The 19282-nt window shown below is 35.6% G+C and overlaps 1 protein-coding gene across 2 annotated transcripts in view; it reads left to right on the forward strand.

The window, feature by feature from the left end:
* The first annotated feature begins 14068 nt into the window (after positions 1-14068).
* Positions 14069-19282, forward strand: part of LOC148948478 (uncharacterized) — a 49104-nt gene continuing 43890 nt past the window's right edge. For both annotated transcript variants that reach the window (XM_089093944.1, XM_089093945.1), the window contains exon 1: positions 14069-14096. The gene's annotated coding sequence lies outside the window, so the exon portion shown is untranslated. The remainder of the gene's footprint in view (positions 14097-19282) is intronic.

Genomic DNA, 19282 nt, shown 5'->3' on the forward strand with positions numbered 1-19282 from the left:
AATTCAAACTCAAAACGACCAGAAATTACTATTAAATAATAAATGAAACCCAAAACGAACAGAAATTAAATAAACAATCATAGCAAAAAACATACAACAAGTAATAATATAACTGAATAAATAGATCTTAAAGCGAGTAATGCTTAGATTGAATATGAAAATCAAGCTTGAGACGAAAAAAAATATTTTCCTATTGAAGTACAAGTGAAACTTAAAACGAACAGAAATTAAATAAGCAATCAATGCAAACAAACATACAATAGATAATAATAATGTAAATGAATAAATAAATCTTAAAACGAGTGAAACTTAAATTGAATATGCAAATCATGCTTGAATCGAACAAAAATCACCACAAACAAGAGTTTGGGTATGACCTCCATCTCTCACTGTAAAAGTCTAAAACCTACTGCGTCATTGGCGCTATACTGAAAACCAATTTTATGACAAGTATTTTCTTTTGTACTTAATATTGATGATAAACATTAAAATTATAGTTACATTCTGAACTGTTGAGCTTTCAGTAATTAATATCATTGTACATCAAATATTCAGTTTAATTTATTAGCTCTTTTTAAAGTTGTTAAAGACGAATATAGTTTCCCTACAAACAAGTGTTTGGATACTGCCTCCTTTCCTAGCTGTAAATAAAAACCAAAAGCATACTGCGTCATTGGCACTTAACTGAAAACTGATTATATAACAAATATTTTCTTTTCCAGTTCTTACAGCATTGATAATTAAAGTACAATTAGAGTGAAATAAATTCTTGAACTGATGGATCTTTCAACAATTAATATCATTATACATCAAATATTCAATTTTATGTTGTTTATACTTTCCAAGACTGCTCAAGACGTATATAGTTTTCAGTAAAGCGCCAATGACGCAGAAGGTTTTAGACTTTCAAAGTAACAATATCAAAGTGAAAAAATGGGTTTGTGTCAACCTCGGACTTTTTATTATCTGATGTTTGAACTATTTTTAACAAAACTACTATCTCAAAATTTTTAACGGATGGGTTTGGGGAAAAAGGGCGTGGGGGGACTATATTAAGCGTCGGTCTCTTTTAACTCTTTAAAGTTACAGCCATATTTGAAAGAACCAGAGAAAGAGTATTTAAAAGAATAGGACTAAATGAACACATAAAATAAGTTTTTACTTGTGCTTCTGCTGTTAAAAGGATGTCCTCTCCTCACAGGAAATCCTTTTATACGGAGGCAAAATCTACAAACAGAAAAATTATTCTAGTATCTAGAGAGAATTATATAATCAATGCAGTATATAGAGCTATCCTCTAATTTGCGCTACAAATGGGAGGAGGGGTTGGATTTAATGCTAAGGGGTGGGCGGACGGGGCTGGCTGTGCACAACCTTCCCGTTGGTGGCACTGTTTTCACTAATCTTAGTGCACAACTTAAAAACAATCACACGTCGAAACCTTATTGCCCTTATAACCTTTAGTTTTCTATTGTCTAAAAATTAGTAACATAAGAAAATTAATCTAAAAAACTAAAATAACTTTACACAATAGAAATATATATATATATATATATATATATGTATATATATATATATATATATATATATATATATATATATATATATATATATATATATATATATATATATATATATATATATATATATATATATATATATATATATATATAAACTAAATTTTTTTATTAATTTACATTAATATCCATTGTATGTTTGTTTGCATTGCTTGTTTATTTAATGATTATTTAATTGTTTATATGCCCCCAGGGCTTAACTTACAACGCCTATCCCCAGGCCCTGGAGGGCTGTGTCGACACCGGAGTTTTTTGTTATCAGAACTTTGAACTATTTTAACAAATGTCTATCTCAAAATTTTTATCTGATGCATTTAGGGTGTGGACGAGGGGGGGCTAGTTGCCCTCCGATCTATTTTTACTCTTAAAAAGTGAACAAGAACTTTCAATTTCCAATCAAATGAGCCCTCTCCGAAGTTTATACGAGCATCCCTTCCATAAGAACTATATATGCCCCTAGAGCATTACTCATAACGCCTGCCTCCGGGCCCTGGCGGGTTCCGTCGACACAGGAATTTTTCTTATCTTAGCTTTGAACTATTTTTAATGAAATGGCTATTATAAAAATTTTATCGGATGGTCTTGGGGAAAAATTGGTGTGGGGGGGGGGCTAGTTTCCTTCGGGCATATTTAGACTATTACAATGGAAGATGTAGCTCTCGCTTTGTATTCACGTACGACTTCTTAAATGTCAGCATGACCGCATGTTTCCTAAAACCCATGCGCACTACCAGGATAGTATTTACAACGCCTATCCCCCGGGCTCTGAGGGAGTTTTCGTTATATAATTTTTTAACAATTTCTAAAACACTGGCTATCTCAAACTTTGTAGCGGACGGGTTTGGGGAAAACAGAGCGTGGGGGGGCTCGCTTAACTCTCTTGACTCTTAAAAAGTGAACTAGAACTTTCAATTTCTAATCAAATGAGCTCTCTATGAAGTTTATACGAGCATCCCTTTCATAAGAACCATACATGCCCTTAGGGCATAACTTAGAACGCCTTCCCCTGTGCCCTGGGGGGTTCTATTGACACCGGATTTTTCTTATCCGACCTTTGAACTATTTTTAACAAAATGTCTATCTCAAAATTTCTATCAGATGGGTTTTGAAAAAGAAGGGATGGGGGGGCTAGCTGCCCTCGGATCTCTTTTGACTATTAAAAAGTGAGCTCGAACTTTCAATATCCAATCAAATGAGCCCTCTCCGAAGTTTATACGAGCATCACTTTCATACAAACAATATATGCCCCAGGGTATAACTTATAACGCCTGCCCCCGGGCCCTGGGGGGTTGTGACGACACCTGAGTTTCTGTTATCTGACTTTTGAGCAATTTTTAACTTAATGGCTATCTCAAAGTTTTTATTGGATACATTAGGGGAAATCGGGGTGGGGGGGGGGCTAGTTGCCCTCTAATCTCTTTTGACTCTAAAAAAATTAACTAGAACTTTCAATTTCCAATCAAATGAGCCATCTCTGAATTTCTTATGAGTATCCCTTCAATAAGAACCATATATTCCCCCAGGGCATAACTTACAACACCTGCCCTCGGGCCCAGGGGGGCTGTGTTGACCCCTGAGTTTTCGTTATATGATCTTTGAACTATTAAAAAAACTATCGCAAAGTTTTTATTGGATGGGTCTGAGGAAAAAAGGGCGTGGGGGGGCTAGGTGCCCTCTAATCTCTTTTTACTCTTAAAATGTGAACTAGAACTTTCAACTTCCAATCAAATCAGCCCTCTTTGAAGTTTATACGAGCATCCCTTCCATAAGACCCATATATTCCCCTCGGGCATACCTTATAACGCGTGCCCCCAGGCCCGGGTGGGTTTTTTTGACAATGGAATTTTTTGTTAGTTGATCTTTGAAATTTTTTAACAAAATAGCTATCTTAAAATTTCGATGGGATGAATTTGGGAAAAAAGGGTTTGGGGGGGGAGCTGGCTACCCTACAACAACTTTTGACACTTAAAAAGCGAACTAGAACTTTCAATTTCCAATCAAATGAGCCCTCTCTGAAGTTTATACGAGTATTCCTTCCATAAGAACCATAAATGCCCCCAGGTCATAACTTATAACCCTTGCCCCTGGAGAATGTGGAGGGAGTGTCCTGCTCAAACATATAATTTCCAGAACTTTCAACTACGTTGAACAAAATGGCTATATCAAAATTTTGATTGGATGTGTTTGGGGAAATGGTGAGCGTGGAAGGGTGTTAGTTGCCTTAGAATCACTTTCGACTATTAAAAAAGAAACTAGCCATTTAAATTTCCAATCGAATGAGCCCTTTCTGAAGTTTCTACGACAACGTTGTCTATACAAAACCTTATAATCCCCCAGGGCATAACTTACAACCCTTGCCCTGAGGGCTATGGGGGAGTTGTCATCCTCAAAGACCTAATTTCCCGATTTTCAAACTACGTTTAATAAAATGGCTATCTCAAAATTTTGATTGGATGTGTTGGGGGGAAAGGTGGGCGTGAGAGGGGGGTTAATTACCCTCTAATCACTTTCAACTATTAAAAAGGGCACTAGCCCTTTTAATTTCCAATCGAATGAGCCTTTTTTGAAGTTTCTACGACAACACCTTCTATAAAAACCTTCTATGCCCCCAGAGAACAACTTAAAACCCATGCCCCGAAGCTTGTGGGGCATTGTTCTCCTCAAAAACTTGTTTTATATCTGGAAATCAACTACGCTGAACAAAATGGCTATCTCAAAATTTTGATTGGGAAGCGTTTGGGGAAATGATTGGCATGGGGGGGGCTAGTTGCCCTCCAATCACTTTCGACTATTAAAAAGGTCACTAGCCCTTTGAATTTCCAATCGAATGAGTCCTTTTTGAAGTTTCTACGACAACACCTTCTATAAAAACCATATATACCCCCAGGGTATAACTTAAAACCCTTGCTCTGAAGGTTGTGGGGGAGTGTCCTCCTCAAAAACATATTTTATATCTGGAAATCAACTACGCTGAACAAAATGAATATGCTCCCCAATTTTGGTAATGCAGGAAACAAACGCTAAAATTTACTACCACACGAAGTTGTTAGGGTTCCGTGAAGAATAAGAACTCGCCTAAAAAACTACTTTATTCTCATAGGCTATCGTATTTAGCCTATAATTGCCCGGTCATACATTAGCACAAGAAAACCACTGCTATGATTCCCCCCCCCTCCTTGTAGGAAAATATATTTAACCAGGCTGGCACCCTCGGCTCCGACCACCATTCCCCAAACTAACTTGGCTCATGGAATAGGTGCTCGTATTATATGGGGGAACTCATTTGTATTATTGGGCCAATAAAAAAGGCAAAAAAACTGAGCATGAACTCAACATGAAGTAACTAAAAAACACACAAATGAAAACGAAGTAAGCGCGCCGCTTTCCCAGACTAAGGGGATGCAAACCAATCTGAGAATTATGACTATCCTAATTATTGAATTATTAACCTAAGAGTAAAAATTTGGTCTACACGTCCTCTACCCTTCCTAAAAGTGCACTGTTCTTCTCTTATAAATTTGTCTACAACATCTCTCTGTCTAAAAAAAATATCAAATTACTAAGTAATTTGATACCTACAGAGACCAGACTATTACCTCGATAATTACCACACTCACTCTTATCATCTTTCTTTTGCAGTGGCTTAATTAGGGTTTTACTAAAATTGCTAGGTACTTCCCCTTTTTCAAAAATTATATTCATAATCTTCAGAATTATGTAATTCAATTTACCAAAATCAAGGGAATAAAATCAATGGAATACAATTAAGACAGCTAGCATGGTGACTCACACTTAAAAAAACGTTTACAGAGAATATTACCGCAATAAGCCAACGTATTTTCAACTGATTTAAAGCTTTAAAAAATCAATGCCTTTTAAGAGTAAGGAAAAGCAAATTTAGACGAAAGAAGAATAGGACATATTTCTGGTAATAAAATAGATGACATTCTATGACATCCAGCACGCCTCCACTAAGGTAAAGACTGCTGTCGTATCCCTCCTGGTCGAAAGTGAAAACAAAAAAGCCATACTTCAAAAATCTCTAATTGTGTAGCTTCTGTTTTCCTATATTGTCTGTGTCCAAATTCACAGGATACCAAATTGGCTTGGGTCAGCTTATCTAAAGATCCGCTTCCATTCACGTATCTTCAGTACTGAACCATTGGGATAATGAGCCACATAACCATCGCAAAAAGATTTTGTTTGAAGAAGAGAATCTGCGAAATAGCTGATAATCCTGCTAATATACATTATGGAGGCAATTGGATTTGGCTTGTAGCTTGTAGGAAAATTTACAAACCAAATTACCCACCAATTTAAACGGAACAGCCGAAATGTGACAAAATCTATGGGTTTTGAGGGATTAGTCCCAATTAAAAGGGACTTTTGCAGGATTAAGGAAGAAAATTTTCTCGCCCATTGAAATATACGTTTGAGAGAAACGAAGAATGTGTTTTGGTATATGAGACGATACCAGATGTCAGTATGGACAGGCTTCACTATCCTCTGAGCCTCAATCGGTGGAGGCAAATTCACTTCTGAATCAAAACAAAACTTGCACCTTTACATTGTTCAAAATAAACATTTATAACAAGTACCAAGTGTCTCAGGAATAATTGGGGCTAAGGGCTATGGTGTATATACCTGAGAGAATGAACACTCGTGTTAGGAGGAACACTGGAACACTCAAGTTAGGAGCCAGTATCGGTGCTAACCTAGGGCAAGAGTTGCCCTAGGGTAATGGCCTGGTCCCCAGGGACCATAGTTTGGGATGACTAGGTGTTAGTAATATAATCACCACTGGTCATACAAGGCTAAAGTCAGTTGTTGGCTGACCTGGCGAACATAACGTCCATAAGATATTAGGTACTTTCCCATTATATGGGCCCCTCTAAAGAAGTCCAACAAGGGATGCTACAGTCAAACGGCAGAGATGCTTTGAAAAACCCGTTTTTACAAGATGATTCAAGACACCGCTGAGAGAAATACTTTGTCTAGCGTTGTTTTAGTTGCGTATACGATATTAAACTGTGGTTTTTTGGAGTTTAGATGGAGGAAAAGGTAGCTAGGTTAGGTTACGTATTTAATATATGCAATGCTTTACCCCCATTCCCCTCAATGTGCAAATATATAGCCCAAATTTTCTTCTAAACTATTATATAGTCATCCGATTTTATTTCATTTCATTAGCATTAACCAAACGAGTTTTTAGAAAGGCCCATATAATGCGAAAGTACCAGATATTATTATCAGACTAAATTTTCAGACCATGTTTTTTTATTTCTTTTTTCTCTTTGGCTTTTCCTTACTTTTGTAGTTTGGAACGAACAAAATATTTTTCAAACAGGAATTGAGCCAATGTGTTTATATTTTTGCCCTTAATTTTCAAAAAAAATTTTCGTTTTTTTCCCTCTTGTGGACTTATTTACTTCGTATACAAATAAATAAATCGTAATTAAATCTGAACTGAGTTTCCACATTATGTTTTTCATATTAAACGCTGATTTCTCAAGCTTTTCATGGGCACGCATATATTCTAAACTTGTTTTCATTTCGATATTCTCTGGCATACTAAGTACCTATTCTTGGTGCCTCCTTATTGGTGCATAATTTTGACAATAAGAGTATTGAAATATTTCCTTCCCTCATAGATGAAGTGGAAAACCACAAATTTCAGAAGCATTTTCATTCGGAACGAAAATATTGATTGTTTATTTTTAAGACAAGGTGGCTTCTTCATTCCCGTTTTATGATCTTTCCTACGGGTTGCTGCACTAACCCCCATTGCCTCCAAAGTTTTTTTTTATGAATTGTGGTCTAATATATCTCCTAATCTGAAAACGAACCCCTAGGAAAATATGCCCTGGCGATCTGACGGCTTATGATCCCTGCAAATATCTTGAGTTTTTTTTTGGGCAACAGCGTAAGCAAATTCTGATGTACAAGTCTCCTGTGATGAAACATTACTCTCAGAAATTCCCAGATGAGCTTTACTAGCCCTGGGCTGGGTATAAAAGTCTAGAGCTGTTCCGGTGCTGTGAAATGTCCGTCATAAATTCCTTTCTCCGTCCATACTTCAGTCAGGAAAAACCTCTTTCCGTGGCCTCATAGTGGCCTCAGGATAGACCTTTTGCTAGTTTTCTTAACCAAAACTGTGACTGTTACCAGACCTGGGGAGTACCAAGAAGAGTGGCATCTCTCTAGGAAGTTATAGCCTAGTAAACGACAGAGCATTTGCACTGGATTTGATCAATGGATAAATCTTCAGTGTTTGGTTTATTTTGGTGGCATGAACAGCCTTTTCCTAGCTAAGTTATCTATTATGGGCTGCCCCCCCATACTATCATAATATTTGCATGCATGAATATATATTTAGTCGGTGGTATATAATTAGTCAGAGACTGTCTTTGCAAGATTTCAACTCATGTTGATAGAAGAGCATCACCAAGTGTGGAAAACCATGTTGTGACTAAGATAGGCCCATGATTGTACAAAGCCTCCATCAAATGGAGGTCCCAGGGCCTTCTTGTTGTCCCGTTCTAAGCCGGTTTAAGCGCTTTGCGTAGATTTGAAAAGATGTGCTAGTCCCTGTCCTACACTGGTCCTGGGGCCATTTCTTTTCTTGAGGCCATAATAATTTCAATGATATAAAAGAAATATGAATATTGTAACATATTGAAATATGGAATGTTATGACAAAAAAAAGCAACTATACTATCGACATTTTGATTGACGAATTCAAACACTTCGAACTTAACTTACTAGAAGTTTTAGAAATTCATATCCAAGGGATAGGAATGAAATTAGATTATATAAAATATATTTACTCAGCCATGAAGGATGGGGTGCATAGGCAGGGGGGAGGGGTCATGATGAATAAGCCAGCTGCCAAGTCTCATTAAGGTAGGGTATTTATTAATAACAGAATGCAAGTTGCTCATTTTGTGACTAAAAAGTGTAGGGTACCAGTTATAGTAGTAAATCCCCCTGCAGAAGTGACTGATGAAGATAGTAGTGACTCAGATAAATTTTACTTACAGCAATAGGAACAAATAGAAAGTCAGGGAGAAATACATTATATTTATTATGCATGGCTTTTAATGCTCAGCTTGGTGAAAATAAGGATAGAGGGTATACTAGCCTAGGTAAGTTTGATGTAGGAAGAGAAAACTGTAATGGTTTTTCAGACTGCTGCTATTTTGTAGGTATAACAATTTAGCTATTACCAATGCAGTATTTGATCATAAAATGCCCATAAGTTATCATGGTATTCACTTTATGGTAAGACAGCTAACCTTGTTGATTATTTTATAGTAAACCGAAGACTGGTTGGATTGATACAAGATATAGGGTATATAAGAGTAATGTTAGTGATGTTAAAAGAAAAGATCACCATCTAGTAGTGTCTAGGATTAAATTAAAGCTGAAATTTAGGAAGGGTAACTAACTACCTTGGAGGAATTCCTGCCGTTGGTAAACTCCAGGATGAGAATTTGAGAGAAAATTTCCAGGAACAGTTGGATACTAAACTTGAAAGTTTAAAATGTTGAAATGTAAAAGATGGATGGAATAATCTTAAAAAATAGTTTGTGAAGTCGCTGATGCTGTCATAGGGAGAAAATTTAGAAACGCAGCTAGAAATATTAGTAAAAAAGCTTTATGTTTAATAAAGAGGAAGAGGGGCCTGTACAATAAATATTTAAGTGATAGATCATATAAAATAAGAGGAATACAAAGAAAGTTGAGAAAGCATTAACATATGAAAAAAGGAGGTGTGAAATTGAAGTCATGAATAAAATTTCGAAGGATCCGGAAAATGCAGCTAGACGGCATAATAGGAAAATATTGTGTTTGCATGTTAATACATTGAGAAGTAGTAGTCAATCTGGACTTTCCCTGTTAAAGATGGAAACGGGGTCAAAATTAGTGATAAGGGAAGAGTTAAACAGAGATGGGCAGAATAATTTAAGAATGTGCAAAACCGGGATAGAGTTACAGGAAAAGATATGAAAACAACTAAAATGTTGGTGACACTTTGGATGTGAAGGAAGATTTATTTTGTGAAGAAACACTAGTGACAATTCTAACAGAATTAAAAAAAATAATAAGGCCCCAAGTGCTGATAGTATGGTAAATGATTTTTTAAACATGGTGGTTGTGAGGTTAGAGATAAGTTACTGAAGATTATGAATATGATTTTTTAAAAGGGGGAAGTACTTAGTGATTTTAGGAACGCTCTAATTAAGCCCCTACATTAAAAAGGCAAAAATAATGAGTGTGATAATTACAGATCCGTTAGCCTCGTTTATATGGAAGCAAATTACTTAGTATACTGTTAATTTTCAGACTTGGTAAGTGCCAGATAAAGTTCTAAGGAGAAGAACAGTGTAGTTAGAAGAACAGAGTCATCAAACACCTTTAATCATCTGGTCTAGCCCAGCTTGACTCCAACCTACCTAAATCCCCAGAAGTTACTTCTAATAATCTTAACAAGTTCCTTGCTTCCATCGCCTTCCAGAGCCCTCCAGCATTGTCTTATGAATTACCTACTGATGTTCTCCCACCTGTTTTCCCCTCCATATCTCCGTCTGAGATCGAAAGAAGAATTGGGAAATTACGCAAAACAAGTGTCTGCCCTTTAGATATCCCGTTTCCTCTTATTAGCGCTTTCAGTGACTTTCTCTCAAAGCCCTTAACTGTTATTTTCAATGAGATTACTGAGTCTGGCCAATATCCACAAATTTGGAAACAGGGTTTCATAACCCCCCTGAAAAAGAAAGACGGAAAACCTGGTTTTGAAGGTGTTCGTCCTGTTTCACTCACTCCTATTTTCTCTAAATTATATGAAGGATTCCTCGCAGATTGGCTAATAAAGGAGAAAATCCTACCTCTTACTGACCCGAGACAATTCGAGAATATCAAGTCCACCTCTACTTCCCATTACATTGTTCTTCTTATTGACTCAATTGGGAGAATTCTTAAAAAACCTAATTGCTGGCTAAATTTAATTTCCATTGACCTTCAAAAAAAATTTGACCTTGGTAACCACAATATTTTAGTTGAGAGACTTGTAACTGATTTCAATATTTATTCTCTCCTGGTTAAATTGGTTTTCTCCTTTTTTATCAAATAGATCACAGGTAGTCAAATATCAGAATCATTATTCCAGCCCCCTCCCTGTACACAATGGAGTACCCCATGGTACTCTCTTAGGTCCCCTCCTTTTTTCTGTCATGATAGATAGCATCACTAAGGAATTTCCCGACAGATGGAAGTTTATGGATGACCTAACGGTTGTTGGAAGCTGCTACCGAAATTTAGTAAGTAACCCTATGAGTATTCTCAGTGATATGGCAGATGACGCTGCGGAGTTAGACATGGGAGTAAAAACCATCTAAATCTATGATAAAGCCAATTTGTTTCCTTAAAACCTCAACCCTTTTCCTCGAACTTATCCCCCCATATATTTCTTGTCTTCCTTTAAATTACTTGGGGTTACAATTTCTTCCAATTTGAAGTGGGATATCCAAATGAAAGATATTTTCCATAGAGCAAAAGCGTCCATGTCTCTCCTTAAGCTCTTGAATAAATTTAGCGTCCCCCCATCCAATTCTTTAAGGATCTATACTTCCTTTATCCGTCCGCATCTTGAATATGCTTGTCCTGTTTGGCATTCTGGCGTCTCCCGTGATAAATCAGAAACAGTTGAATCTATTCAAAAAAGAGCCCTAAGACTAATTTTTAAAGAAGCTATGGAACCATATTCACTCCTTCTAAAAAAAGGCCAAGCTGGAAATTCTTGAGCACAAGAGAGGAACGCTGTGCCTCGGTTTTGCAAAAAATGCAATATTAATCGCTCGCACGGAAGACATTTTCACCAGAAGACACTCCCCATCCAGACACCGCCTGCCACGTACTCTTTCTGAACCCATCCCTATCTTGTCCCTCATCCGTTGCTTAACCTCCAGGTATGAAAAAACCTTTGTCTCTGTCATTACTGATCAAATAAACCATTAGTTTTTGTTTTGTTTTTTTTGGGGGGTACTGGTGATGCCCAAGTTTGCGTCCGCTTGGTTCTTTTGTTCCCTTTCCCTTGTTTATATGTTCTCTTTTAAACCTTTATAACGCTTTTTTTTATCTCATTCTTTTTTGGTTTTGTTTTAGTTTTTACCTTTTTAACTTTCTTACATTTGACGCTTTTTTTTACTAATGAATGGCTTTGCCTTTCTGATATTGTTGTTTTTGGCATTGTTTAGCCATTTTTTTAGTTGCTGTGCTATTTATATCATTTTTTTTATGACTCCGAAATGCAAATTCGGCCCTTCGGGGCTTGCAATAGTCATTTTTTTAAATAAATATCTTATCTTATATATCTCCTCAGTTTTATAAATTATAAGCAAGGTTTCTTTCAACAGCTAGAAAAGCTATAGCGAAGTTCCTATACTTGTATGGTATACCAGATAAATTAAAGTGATTATTGCTATGTACGAGAATAACATTGCTGCGACTAAAGTGGGAAACGGGGCTAGCTGGTTTTGGATTAAATCGGGAGCTAAGCAGGGTTGCGTTCTATCCCCATTTATATGGATCATTTTGACGGATTTATGTCCTAATGAACACAGAAGGCACAGAATCAAAACGGGATTCTTTTTTTTTCTGTGTTTTGGGAGAACACAGAATCAAATGGGAGGAAAAAAATTCCTGGACTTAGATTAAGCTGATGATTTAAGCATCCTAAATAAAAGTGTGAGCAAAATGGATAAACTTTTAGAGGTTTTGGCTGTTCAGCGTGCCACAACAAATCATTTTGACGGATTTTCGTCCTAAGGAGCACAAAAGACAATGGAAGAGCACGGAATCAAATGGGAGGAAAATATTTACTGGACTTAGATTATGCTGATTGCTGATGATTTAAGCATCCTAAATGAAAGTGTGAGCAAAATGAATAAACTTTTGGAGGTTTTGGGAGTTCAGGGTGCTAGAATAGATCATTTTCACGGATTTTTGTCCTAAGGAGCACAAAAGGCAATGGGAGAGCACGAAATCATATAGGAGGAAAAAAACTCCTGGACTTAGATTAGGCTGATGATTTAAGCATCCTAGATGAAAGTGTGAGCAAAATGAATAAACTCTTAGAGGTTTTGGGAGTTCAGGGTGCTAGAATAGATCACTTTGATGGACCTGTGTCCTAAGGAGCACAAAAGGCAATGGGAGAGCACGGAATCAAATGGGGGGAAAAAAAATCCTGGATTTAGATTATGCTGGTGACTTAAGCATTCTAGATGAAAGTGTTAGCAAAATAAATGGACTTTTAGAGATTTTGTAAGTTTTAAGTCCAGGAACAGATTTGAAAATTAATGTCAAGAAGACTAAGTCGCTAAAACTAGGATTTAGTGACGGTGAAGAGGTGACGTTGGGTGATGAAAAGATCGATCAAGTAGACAGCTTCACAGCTTCACTTACCTAGTTAGTATTATTACTAAAGACGGTGGGTGAAATGAAGATATTAAAAGTATAGTAGCAAAGGCTCGGGGTTTTTTTCACAGTTGAAAAAGTTTGGAATCATATAAAGATAAGTCTGCAAACCGGGATTATAATATTTGAAGCTACAGTGATGACAGCTGTCTAGTATGGTTCTGAAGAGTCGGCGATCTAGAAAACGGAGAAGAATTTGCTAGATGCTTTCCAGAAAAATTTCCTACGAACTGTTTTGGGCGCCCGACTAACTGACCGTATCTCAAACAGCAACCTACACAAAAATTGTGGCTCAATCCCGCTTACTAAGGCTATAATATGAGAACTGATCTAATGACTAGGACACATTCAATGGATGAAGAATGATAGATTATTCAAGATTGTCCTTATCGGCCGACGTCTAGGGCCAAACAAAAGCAGGTCATCCCCGAATGGGGCAGAGGATATCGTAAAGAAACATTTAAGAGAAATGTGAACTTCATGGGAGAATGAACAGAAGGAGAATTTTAATACACTGAGGTGGATGAGGAGCGTGTGTAGCTGTGTTGGCCCCAAAGAACTTGGTGCTGTGAAGAGTTAGTAATAACAATAGTAGTAGAAGATATTTATCTGATAATACATTGGGCGACATGCTCTATTATCCGCCAGTAAAATTTTGATTCAAGAGATTTAATAGTAATGTTCTTTTTTATCATTAATACAATAGGGCGGTTTAAGATGGTAGTAAAATATTTGAAAAACGAAGTAGATAGAATTAAATGTTTTCTTATTTGTCTTTGGCATTGACAAGACACTGACAACAGAAAGGAAAAAAAATTCTTTACTACTTAAACACCAAGTTGTAAGAAGATGCGAAAATTGAACTTTTTGGTGCAATTGTGAACCTTGAACCTGTTGTCAACTTGTCATAGACAACAGGTTTACAAAAATACCACGGCCAAAAGCTCAAGGTTTCGCAGCATTTTCAAAACACCAACTAAAAATTGTACAAACACTGCTCAGTGTTCAGCAATAAAGTTTAAATGTAAAAACGTGTTTTCTGAGGTAATATTATTAAAACTAGCTCATTTACTCTTAAGGTAACGCTCTTGGTGTATTTTAGAATCCCCACTCTCCAGGAGAGATCCTTTAAAATTCACGAAGCTATATTAAATTCGTCAAATTATTTTTATCATTCCTAAGTGCAGACCATTAAAAATTTCCCTTCTCTCCTCCCACCCCCCTCCTTACTGACAAATATATAGCACAGATTGAATATATTTTATTTAATTAAAAATGTTTTAATGGCATAATTCTTTTTTTTTACTGCTGCAAATTCCTTTTATTTGTTTACTGCTGACTTTGAAATTAATATGAAGTCAAAATTGTATTATTGGCCTCCCAGAAGAAAACATTATTAGATTCTGAAAGCAGCTTAAAAAAAAAAATTAAAATTACTAATGTACAGTCATTTCTTCTGAGAATTTATTTAAAACTTAAAAAACTATAAAATACATAGGCTATGTCATTCCTAAAAGCATTTCACTCTACTCACCCTCCCCCCTCTAATGTATAAAGCTATAGCCCAAGTTATATATCCTTGATAGATTTGATAAAATTCCACTTTAGCTACTTTTGGCTATCTTGGAAAGGGGTTAGGTTAGGAAAATGAAACTTTCAGGGATGGGTCTTCGGGCTAAAGTGTGTCCTAGAAAGGTATTTTGAAGTACTTTCCTCCCCTCCTTCTCTCTCTAGAGGGTCCTGAAATTTGCCTACATGACAGGTCTATTACCTATTAAAATTTTGACAAAACAATATTTTACCTGGATTTTCAGCTATCAGTTTCTTTTTTTCTGGCTTTAGTTCTGAAAATGCAATTCCTGTTATTTGAGTGTAATTTTAAGCCAAATCAATGTTTTTTTTTTCAAAACTTAGGAAATGTATTTACATATCTTTAAAACCTTATAAATTGGGATTGAGCAAAGTTATAAAGCTGAAAACAATTTTGTTTTACTTCATTTAAGCAGAAGGTCTATTTTGCAAGGTTTCACTTTTATAACACACAGGTTTCTAAAGGTCATCTTAGGTCAGGACCCTCTAGAGGGAGAAAGAGTGGAGGTAGGTACTTCAAATTACCTTCCTATGACATACTTTAGCCTGTAGACCCATCCCTGAAAGTTTCATTTTCCTGACCTAGCCCCTATCCAAGATAGCCAAAAGTAGCTAAAGTAGAATTTTACCATGGATTTTCTGTTTTTTATTTTGTAAATGTTGCTTCTTTGCTGTTAAATCTATTTGAAGAAAAGAGAAAAATGGACAGAAAATATAGGCTATAGTCTATAATTTAGGCTATGTATTTGTAAATTATGGGATAGGAACAGATAAAGTAAGGTAAAGTGCTTTTAAAAATGATGTAAACAATAGCCTATTTTAGAACTTTTAAAGTTGTTTTCCAAATTTTATAGTATTTCTTTTGGTACTTGTCTCTTATAGCACCCATGTATATAGAAGCTAAGTAGAACCAGTTTCTTTGTTAGTTTCTTTCAGCTTAGCATGAGACAAACAAATACAAGTGAGAGAATAGATAGAAAATATATAATTTAGGTTATATGTTTGCACATTAATGGGGGTGGGGATAGAGTGTTTGGACAGTGTAAAGTTAGAGAACAATTCTTATTTCATAATATGCAAAATAATTCTATTTAACACATTTTGCATGCAGACCCACTTTAGTTTAACCCCCCTCCCCCTGCTCCTAGTTTGCAAATATGTAGCCCAAATTTGGTAATAAAGTATTATATTTTCAGGTACTTGTTTAGTAGCCAATAAACATGCAAAAAGAACAGCATATAGAAAGTCAAAGATACCATTGAAAAACTGGTTTCTGTTGTCAAGTGAGCTATTGCTCACTCTGTGAAAAAGATTTAAACTTTAGTTTTGAGGGTAAAAGGGGCAAAAAAAGGTACTTAGGTTATGTATTTAATATATGCTATGCTTTACCCCCACCCCCCCTCCAAATGTGCAAATATATAGCCCAACTTTGTTCATAAACTATTATATTTTCATCCTATTTTGTTTTATTTCACTAGCATTAACAAAACTTCACTTCTTGTAAGTTTATTGGCTGCTAAACAAGTACCTATTTTCATCATATTTTGTGATATGGTATTTCATTAAAATTTGTGTCAGAGAAACAAGTTCTACTTTCTACTTAGCTTCTATATTTTCCTGACCTAACCCCTATCCAAGATAGCCAAAAGTAGCTAAAGTAGAATTTTACCATGGATTTTCTGTTTTTTTTATTTTGTAAGTGTTGCTTCTTTGCTATTAAATCTATTTGAAGAAAAGAGAAAAATGGACAGAAAATATAGGCTATAGTCTATAATTTAGGAGATGTATTTGCAAATTATGGGATAGGAACAGATAAAGTAAGGTGAAGTGCTTTTAAAAATGATGTAAACAATAGCCTATTTTAGAACTTTTAAAGTTGTTTTCCAAATTTTATAGTATTTCTTTTGGTACTTGTCTGTTATAGCACCCATGTATATAGAAGCTAAGTAGAACCAGTTTCTTTGTTAGTTTTTTTCAGCTTAGCATGAGACAAACAAAGACAAGTGAGAGAATAGATATAAAATAAATAATTTAGGTTATATGTTTGCACATTAATGGGGGTGGGGATAGAGTGTTTGGACAATGTAAAGTTAGAAAACAATTCTTGTTTCATAATATGCAAAATAATTTAACACATTTTGCATGCAGACCCACTTTAGTTTAACCCCTTTCCCCCTGCTCCTAGTTTGCAAATATATAGCCCAAATTTGGTAATAAAGTATTATATTTTCAGGTACTTGTTTAGTAGCCAATAAACATGCAGAAAGAACAGCATACAGAAAGTCAAAGATACCATTGAAAAACTGGTTTCTGTTGTCAAGTGAGCTATTGCTCACTCTGAAAAAGATTTAAACTTTAGTTTTTGGGGGTAAAAGGGGCAAAAAAAGGTACTTAGGTTATGTTTGGTTATGTATTTAATATATGCTATGCTTTACCCCCACCCCCCAAATGTGCAAATATATAGCCCAACTTTGGTCATAAACTATTATATTTTCATCCTATTTTGTTTTATTTCACTAGCATTAACGAAACTTCACTTCTTGTGAGTTTATTGGCTGCTAAACAAGTACCTATTTTCATCATATTTTGTGATATGGTATTTCATTAAAATTTATCTCAGAGAAACAACTTCTACTTTCTACTTAGCTTCTATATACATAGGTGCTATAACCTTTCTTTCAAGTGATTATACAAGGACCTTTCTTTCAAGTGATTGTACACTAAAACCTTCTAAATTACTTACTTATATTATTCCTAAAAGCATATAACTTTATTTTACATCCTCCCCCCTAATGCTCAAATACAGGCTGCCAAAATTATATATTTTCCATGAATTTTCCTGTTTTTTCATGCTGTTTATCTTGCTTGTTTGCCATTAAATTAATTATACAATTTAGGGTAGGGTGTACCCCCAATAGGTTACTTTGGCAGGGCCTAATCTTTAGGTGAATGATTTGATTAAATGTGTCTGTCATAAACATGGACAAAAGGTTCCTAATCTGGTATATAGTGCATATAGCCAGGATTGGCTGATGGTTAGAAATGGGTCAGCTAGAATGGGCTGACAACTTTCTAAAAAATTGTGTTATGGATAGAGTTAGTCAATTAAGTACCATAATAGAAGTATAAAAATATAAAATAAAGGAATTTAAAGTCAGATGTTAAAAAATTGTGAGGGCAGCTGCCCCCCCCCCTGCCCAGGCCTAGAACTGCCCCAGTAAGGGGTAACCTAATCAAGAACAATCCACAGCCCATAGTAACAAAAAATTTAAAGACTCCATGAAAAAAAAACTATCTAGTGGAAAAAATTACCATGGATCTAGAATTGTAACTATTATTTTGATTAGTCTTGATAGTAAAATGTTATCTTGAATACAATTTTATGGGAATTTCCAAATATGGCTTGAAATTCTTTTGAAAACATGAAGAGTGCAGTTATCTTATTCACACTTTGGAGCAAATTAAGATCCTTCTTGATCAATGAATTGCTCCATAGTTGTTGATGTGATTGATCAAACGTAATGCATCCTACTGGTACTTCCAAGGTACAGTATACCATTCAGCATCTAGTAACTTCTTGAAAGCTTAATCATTGGGTCCTGAGACTGTTGTATCTGAGAGATTATTCCAGTGGTTGACTACATGGCAAGAGAAAAACTGTTGTTGGTATTAAGTTTTAACTGATGGTTCAAAATAGCTTCTTTGAGTGTCCCCTACTGTCAGTGCCAATATTTTGGGAAGTTGGCAAATTAATGAAGGGGGGGGCTTGTGAAGTATGGTACACTTATATGTCATAAGCATATCAGCTCTTTATCATCAGTACACCAGTGTAGATAAGTTAAGCTCTTTGTTAAGCTTGCACCCCATGCAGAAGCTGTACATCACTGTTTTACCCTGGTGATGCCATGCACATTCCAAAATCCAGCACTGGCCTGAAAAGGACCTTGTATAAATTCACAAAAACATAAGGAGATCTACTGGAAATAGTTTTTGTTCATGAGTCCAAGGACAGCATTTGCATGAGACATGGTCTTCTTGCAGTTGGTCTTTTAAATAGAATTTTTGCTGGTTGCCAACAATAATTAATTCCAAGGTTCCTTTCTTTATCCACACTTTGCAGTTCTTGTATGTTGTTTACAGCTGGATTGACCATAATATAGTTAAAATCTGGGTGGATCAAATGAAAAGTGTGCTATTAGAATCATCATTGCCAAAAATCTTATATAAGAAACTTGAAGCCCCTCCCCTTGACCAGCAGGGAAAGCCACTTTTTTGCAGGGGTAGCACTGATGTGTTCTTTTTTTGTTTTTCTTTTTTACATTAAGATCCTATGTTCAAGATTAGGCAGCATTTTCTAACTTTAGGCTCAAGCTTAAAGTATGTGTCTGAGATTAGGCTCCACTATTCACTGTCACTTCACTTAAAAGTTTTGGTGCTGTATAAGCTAGTGGTAAAATATTCAAGCTAATCATATGCTTGTAAGGAAAATCTAGACAAATAGTGAAACAATCTGCTTTCTTGGTGGTGCAATAGATATTTTGCAGAACATTTTTGTTTTGCCCATTCAAAACATTTTTGTTTTGCCCTGTTTCAGCAGAAGATCTATTTTTTAAGATTTCACTTTTATAACACAAAAATTG

The sequence above is a fragment of the Artemia sp. Qi Xiang Cuo genome, chromosome 9 (assembly GCF_049724085.1).
Source record: "Artemia sp. Qi Xiang Cuo chromosome 9, ASM4972408v1, whole genome shotgun sequence".
Lineage (NCBI taxonomy): Eukaryota > Metazoa > Arthropoda > Branchiopoda > Anostraca > Artemiidae > Artemia > Artemia sp. Qi Xiang Cuo.